The 7,984-nt window shown below is 37.0% G+C and overlaps 1 long non-coding RNA gene across 1 annotated transcript; it reads left to right on the top strand.

The window, feature by feature from the left end:
- The first annotated feature begins 3,347 nt into the window (after positions 1-3,347).
- Positions 3,348-6,484, top strand: LOC141511748 (uncharacterized). Its single transcript, XR_012475383.1, has 3 exons — positions 3,348-3,535; positions 4,200-4,266; positions 5,095-6,484. It is a non-coding gene; the product is annotated as an uncharacterized LOC141511748 (long non-coding RNA).
- The last annotated feature ends 1,500 nt before the right edge of the window (positions 6,485-7,984 follow it).

Below are 7,984 nucleotides of genomic sequence, written 5' to 3'. Positions count from 1 at the left end.
CTGGTCAAGTCACTTAAACTTGTTTACCTAGGTTTCCTTGTCTTTAAAATGTGTGGGAGAAGTAAATGGAAAAATCACTTTAGTTCCCCAACTAGGATCACAGAGAACTCATCCAACCTTTCTGGAGAGAAATTTGGAACTATGCCCAAAGGGCCACAAAGATGTGCATCCCCTTTGATCCAGCAATACCACTACTTGGTCTATGCCATGAAGAAATGATGAAAAAGGGTAAAAACATCGCCTGTACAAAAAAAGTCATAGCAGCTTTGTTTGTGGTGGCAAAGAATTGGAAATTAAGTAAATGTCCTTCAATTGGGGCATGGCTTAGCAAACTGTGGTATATGTATGTCATGGAACACTATTGTTCTATTAGAAACCAGGAGGCATGCAAATTCAGGGAAGCCTGGAGGGATTTGCATGAACTGATGCTGAGCGAGATGAGCAGAACCAGAAAAACACTGTACACCCTAACAGCAATATGGGGGGTGATGTTCAAACTTGATGGACTTGCTCATTCCATCAGTGCAACAACCAGGGACGATTTGGGGCTGTCTGCAATGGAGAATACCATCTGTATCAGGAGAAAGAACTGTGGAGTTTGAATAAAGACCAAGGACTATTACCTTAAATTTAGGGGAAAAAACGGGTATCTTATTGTCTGATCTTGCTATCTCCTATACTTTATGATTCTTCCTTAAGGATATGATTTCTCTCTCATCACACTCAATTTGGATCAATGGAATACCATGAAAACAATGTAAAGACTGACAAATTGCCTTCTGTGGGGGGTTGAGGGGGAGGGAAGTAAGATCAGGGGAAAAATTGTAAAACTCAAAATAAATCAAATCTTTAAAACTGGAAGCACAGAGTCAGACATGACTGAAAAAATTGAACAACAATAAAAATGTGTTCTTTCTCCTTGTCGGTAGGATAACACTTGTCTCTTCCTACCAGACTAAAAGTTCTTATTTCTTTCATGATGAAACATTGGGACCAACACCATGTTATGCATATAATAAACAAATAATATCATAACATAACTGTAGCTAGCAACATTAGTAAGGAAGGCAAAAAAATCTGTACTCAATTTAGTTTTATATGTCTTTTTGGAGGATTCCTGATATACTTCATAGAGTATTAATATCCCACTAGGACATTTTCCCTACAAATACAGATCTGAAAGCTATGGTCTCAGAGACTTGCTTAAGATACCAGTAAGTATCAGAAGCAGACTTGAACCCAGGTCTTCTGGAATCTGAGATCGGATCTCTATCCACCACCCCACACTGCCCCTCATCTATAACATCTAACCTTGAGGAATCAATGATGATCTACAAGGCTCTAGATTCTTCATCTACTACCATTTCTGTGCTCAGGCATGTGGTTTGTAATGAGCACATTATGGCCTCTCATGAGAAGGGATTGGACATCATTCTTACACTTCAGTTAACCCCCTGCTCTAACATTCAAAGTAAGATTTCACTTATGACTTAGCTTGTGACTTTTCTCTAGGATTAACCCAAAAAAGAAAAAAAGTAAAAGAATTCAGTGTATGACAGGCAATATAATTATTTCTATGTACAATATAATGAGAAACATAGAAGAGTCATATCAAGTATCAACAAGGAAATGAATAAAATTCAGCAACAACCTATTATTTCTACTAAAATCTACTGGGAAACCAATGCTAAACCTCATTTAAAAACCAGTTTGCATGATTATCAATTAAGCATTTTTTATTTCACTTTGACTTTGCACTATCCAAACTCCCACTTCATGTCTACGTGAAAAAACTGGATGAGGGTCAATTCTCTTATTGGAATGACTCTAGAATAGTTGCCACATATTTTACCCTTGCTACCATTGAACTCTGACCCAAACTGACAAGATTACCTCCATTCCTGGACATAAGCAGGTAATAATTCACCTAAACAGGAAAGAATAAAAACAAAAGAGGCAATCCAAATGCTGCTGCTGATCATGGTACCATGGAGGCATTTCCCTCTTGGGAAGCAGCTCAAAATAGTCATGACACAATTCATATCTGGGAAGGGAAGAGAAAGGGAAAGGCAAAAGGGAATAGATTCTCCCTTTTAAATATCCACTGAACCATCTGCTCTGCACTCAATCAAAGGCTCTCCGTCAGCTTCAAGTGTAAACCTCTGATAATGAATCATGGGATGGTCCATATAGGTCAATTTGATCTTGCCACAAATATAATGATGAATGCCATTTCAAGAGGGAGTAAGATCACTCAAACTGATACTAAAAACAAGCCCCTACACACTCTTTTAAGGAGGTTACTTCCAGAGTTGGTGGGGTGGCACAGTTGCATGGATGTGGGCACAGTTGGCTCATGCTAAAAAGATCACATAGGGTAACAGAAGTATGACATCTGGCACTTTCCACTTTAACTATTCATTTTTAGTTACTAGGTGCTAAGCCCAGTTATTTCTAGTTGCTGAAGGAAATGAAATGCTATCAAAATACAAATTTGAAGATTGCTCAATCTTTTAAAATCCTCATTTTAAACTGGTTTATCCTCTCAGTCTTGGAACCCTGTGTTAAAGTTCCATGCACCTCAACCCAATTGTATTTTTTAAAAGCTGTCGTTTTCCTAGGAGATGCTAAAGGAGCTGGGAAAGCTAAAACTAGACTTCCAGGTGACATCATGGATAAAGCACTGAACCTCTAACCAGAAATTCTTGAGTTCAAATCTCACCTCACACACTTACCAGCCACAGGACCCTGGGCAAGTAAGTCCCTTTACTCGCCCCCCCCCCTTTTTGTTTTTTGCAAGGCAGTGGAGTTAAGTGACTTGCCCAAGGCCACACAGCTAGGTAATTATTAACTATCTGATTCTGGATTTGATCCTCCTGACTCCAGGGCTGGTGATCTATCCATTGCACCACCTCACTGCCCCTCCTTTATCCTTTTCAATCTCATTTTCCTCAACTGTAAAATAAAGAAAATAATAGAACTACTTCATAGCATTACTGCAATGATTTAATAAGATGAGTGCGCAGTGTTTTACTATCTTAAAGTTCAATAACCTTAGCTATTATTATAAATCTGGGAAAGATATTCTTCCAGAGAAAGAGTTCAGAGAAAAAACATCAAGTTAAAAGAGACGCAAATCAGCTTATTTTTTTTTCCTGAAAGAATGAAACCAGAAATCATTTTCATATTGGGAAAAGCAGTAAATTATCTCTTTTCTCAATGATATAAAGAGGGGCCAGTCCCCAGCTTTGAAAGGAGTGACTTCCAAGGGTAAAGTCATGCTTTAATGTGTTCAGCTCCCAGAACTCCCTGTTCAGAAGCAAACACCTGCAGCCGAATGACAGAAATGCGGTGAGGGAGCAGAAGCAGGGGGAGGGCATGTAATGATACCGATGACATGCCCTGTTCAACATTTCAAGAATTAATTTACAGGGAAAACGAATCTTCACCCAGAGAGAGTACATCATCACAGTGGATAATTGACTTGTAGCTTACCAGCCATAAACTATGCTACCCCGCTTAAGTCCGTGCGGAGGTGAGTATCATAGACATTAATCGTTGCTATTTGGGATTCATAACTCATTTTGGAACTATTCTAAACACTAGTATATTGACTTCTATAAATAAAGCAAAGAGAAAGGCAGCGAGAAGAGTTTAAAGGTTTAGAAAGAAGAGTAGACAGCATAAAATATTTTGGAGTCTTAACTAGCACATGTTTCAGGTAGCCCATAACCCTATAGGGACACCCTATTTGGATTCTCCCTATCTCCAGTTCTATAAATCACTGAATCAACAAGTTTATTAAATACCTACAATGTGCCAGACACTGGGTGAAATAACTTCTACTCAAAAAGAGTTGGCCTTGGAAAACGGTAAACCACAATTTCATAATTGTTCAGTCATTTTTCAGTCATGTCTGATTTTTTGTGACCCCATTTGGGGGTTTCTTGGCAAAGATACTGGAGTGATTTGTCATTTTCTTCTCCAACTCATTTTATAGATGAGGAAAAGGAGGCAAACAGGATTCAGAGACTTACCCAGGGTCACACCACTGGTGTCTGAGTTAACATAATAATAAGCTAATATATAAGTATATAACATGATGATGATGGTAATTATATTAATAGCATCTAGTATTAAATTATGGCTTTAAGATTTTCAAAACACTTTACATTTATTATCTCATTTGATCCTCTTAGAAATCTTATGAAAGAGGAGCTACTACTAGCCTCACAATGGATGGAGTTGCTAAAGCTGAAGGCTGAAGTAAGTTAAAATGACTTGCTCTGGGTCACAGAGCTAGAAGTATCTGGGGAAGGATTCTGTTCAGTCCTCTTGACCCTCTACCTAATACATCATACCTTGTTCCACCTATATAAAGAAAATAAATACAAATAAGAACCAAGTAATTAATGATCAACCAATCAGCAAATATTAAGTACCTACTATGTATAGGAAGCGTGCTAAGTGTTGGGGATACAAAAAGACAAAAACATAGTCTTTGTCCTCAAAGGAATTTGCAATCTATGGTAGATTGGAAGAACTATGAGGATCAGGGAAGGTTTCCTTAAAATATGGTCCTTGAACTGTTTCTTGAAGAAAGAGAGGCAGATATGAGGAAGGAATTTGCTGTAGGCAGGAGGGATGCTAAGAGACTGGAGAGTTGCACAAAGAACAGAAAAATCTAGTTTGGCTGGATTGTACATTGTGGGAGGAGGAATAAGGTAAAGTGAAACTAAAAAGATGGGTTGGAATCCTGTAGTGAGGTACTTCAAAAGTTAAAAAGAAGAGATTAAATGTTATCTAGAGACAAGAGGGAGTAATTGAAGTTTATTGAGCTGGGGAGTGACATGGTAAAAAGCGAAATGCAATAAAATACAGCAACATACATTTATTAAATGTGTATAGAGTACTTTGTTAGACACTAGAATGTGGGGAGGGGTAGGAAAGGAGAAAAGAGTACTTAGTTTTGGCAATTCCCCTATTTTCAATTAGCTTACAGTTGAGGACACGAGTACTTGCATAATATAATCTCAGCTCTTTTTAAATGTTTTGTTGACTTATTTGACTTACAATCTCTCCTTCCAACTTTAGCCTTTAATTAAGCACAACAGCCAAGCAAAACTGCCTGTCACAGGGAATGAAAGAAGATATCCAGAAATGACTGAGATGTAAAAATACCCCACAGCATCACCAAAAGTTTAATCATTAAAAATGGCATTTGAAGCATTTTTAAGAAGGAAAAAAGGGAAAATAAGAACAGTTTATAGAGGACTTTAATTCTCACTCACAACAACTTCATAAGATAAGTATTATACCCACTTTACAGATAAGTAAACCAAGGCTTAGAAACTTTAAGAGCTAATGGTAGAGAATGACTCTCCTTGAACCCCAGACTCGACTTCAAGTCCTGGATATATTTTACCACGTGACAATGTTGTAAGAGGTTAGCTGTGAACCCTGTTGTCTTCTGTACCAACTTTAGTAAATGCCTACCACATCATTTTTCCATCTGATTATTTCATTTTCTATTTATGGAAACTTATTCCTATTAGAAATAAAACATGCTGTAACTCCATTGAAGCATATTTCCAAGTTCTTGAGGGAAAAATAGCATTCATATATGTGATTTACATGCTACTCAAGATTCATAAAAGTTGAAAAATACCTTATGTTTCTTGATGCTTTTTCCCAGTCAAAGAGAGTAGTTGCTTTCTCTAGCTCCATTAGCTTTAGTGTGGAAGAAGTAGTACCTTGATATGTTTAGGGGGGTTGTCTTGAAGGGGGTGAGGAGTTCATTTTTAGGATCACTATTGATTTTGCTTTCTTGTCACCTGAGACATTGGAGAGACACCTTAGCCCTGAAGAAAAAGCCTTTCTGACCTAGTTTCTATAGTGAATTCTGAGTAGTGTCTCATTTTAACTTTAGAAATTGTTTCCTTTTTAATTTCATTGTAAGTAAAATTATTTTTAAAGAATTTTATGGTTCACACATGCCTCCTTCAATCTCTAAATCCAAACTTGAATCATTGGACTGGAGTGAACTAGTTCTGGCTCAAAATACTTACACATAGAAACTCTTCTAGAGCAATTAAGTGATGAAGTGCTTAGTGTCAGACCTGGAGTCAGGAAGACTCCATTTTTGTGAATTCAAACCCAACCTCAGATACTTACTATCTGTTTGACCCTAGGCAAGTCATTTAATTCTAGTTGCCTCAGTTTCCTGAACAAAAAAAGCAAACCACTCCAGTTCCTTGGTCAAAACAAACCCAAGTGGAATCACTAAGAGTCAGACAAAAACTAATTTATTAAACAGTAACAACAAAAGTAAACCTACTAGAAGCTGCTGCTATAAACCTACATTTAAATAATGATGACAGGGGCAGCTAGGTGGCACAGTGGATAAAGCACTGGCCCTGGAGTCAGGAGTACCTGGGTTCAAATCCGGTCTCAGACACTTAATAATTACCTAGCTGTGTGGCCTTGGGCAAGCCACTTAACCCTATTTGCCTTGCAAAAGCCTAAAAAATAAATAAATAAATAAATAATGTTGACAATTGAAATATGTATGATAGCCATTGTTCTATCATACTGGATGAGGTTACAAAGTAAAAAAGAAAAATGAACCTATCTCTATCTTAAAGGATTTCATTTTTCTTTCTTAGGCAGAAAAATAATCCAGTGTCTAGAGCTTTGGAACTGGAGTTAGAAAGACCTGGTTTCAAATATTACTTCAGGTACCTATTAGTAGGTACCTATATAAGTCATTTAACCTTTTTCTTCCTCAGTTCCTTCATTTGTAAAAGAGTGGTGACTATAGTTCCTATTTCTTATGGTTGTTATGAGGATCAAATAAGATATTTGTAAAGCATTTTGCTAACTTTATAACATTATAATATAAAATTCTAGTTATACTTTTTATTATCATTATTCTAGAATAGATAACATGTATATAAATAAATTCTAAGTAAATGGGGGAAAAAGAGAACAGTAATACCTGGGAGTTTCCAGAAGATTTCACAGAGGAGATGGAAACTAGAGATTTCACAGAAGAGATAGAAACTAAATCCTAAATAGCATGTTAACACCAAGTTCATGCCCAGAGGTGGCATCACTGCTAGATGAATCATTGTCACAGGTGCCATTGGTTTGGAGTTCTGAAAATTATCTCAGGACTACTTCTTGTTCTCTAAGTTACCAATGTTTGCTGGCTATAAAACCCAAACTCTGAAAGTGCTAGGAAAATGAAGTACTATTATGATTTTTTTGGAGTCCACAAGGTTGGAGACTCCAATCTCCTCCAACTAAAATGGAAAAGAGCAAATGCAGAGAGGTCAAGGAGTGAACCCTTTGAGAGGGTCTCATGGCCTTAGTGGGAGACGGAAGGGAAGTTAAAAAGTTCTTTCATTTGAAACATGTGTTTCACTGGCTCAACAGATATTATGAACAAAACATTATTCAAGAACCCGCAAGACTTCTCAGGCAAGAGTGGATGGACAAAAAGGGACCACACCAAGACTGATGAGTCTTTCCGGATCTTTCTGCAGTCAATCAAAAAGCCTCTTCTACACAACCAGAAGAGCTAAATGTTCGACAATTGTTCCAGTCTCCCTAAAATATTTTCTAGTCACATCATTTTAATTCTTTCTGAAAAAAAAAGATCCCTAGTATCCCCATGTAGCCATTAGAGGCTCTCTGAACATACAATCATCCCCATTACATCTGACTTCAAAACAATGGGAGTGGAAGGAAAAATGCAATTCTGTTAGAAGAGAGAGTGTTTTGTGTTGTTTTGTGTCTTGCATTCCCCTAAATCACAAATTGAATATAATATGCACTTACTAAATATATTTTGAATTTTATCATCAGATCAAGTATATCACTATGAAAAAATGTGTTAAAGAAATGATCACTTTCACCTCTGGAAAAGAGAAAGCATGATATTAAGTGTGGGATAATGAAAAAAAATCAGAAGTTATAAGCT

This window comes from Macrotis lagotis, chromosome 2 (assembly GCF_037893015.1).
Source record: "Macrotis lagotis isolate mMagLag1 chromosome 2, bilby.v1.9.chrom.fasta, whole genome shotgun sequence".
NCBI lineage: Eukaryota > Metazoa > Chordata > Mammalia > Peramelemorphia > Peramelidae > Macrotis > Macrotis lagotis.
Note: the sequence above shows the minus strand (reverse complement) of the source record. Positions and strands in the feature narration are given on the sequence as shown.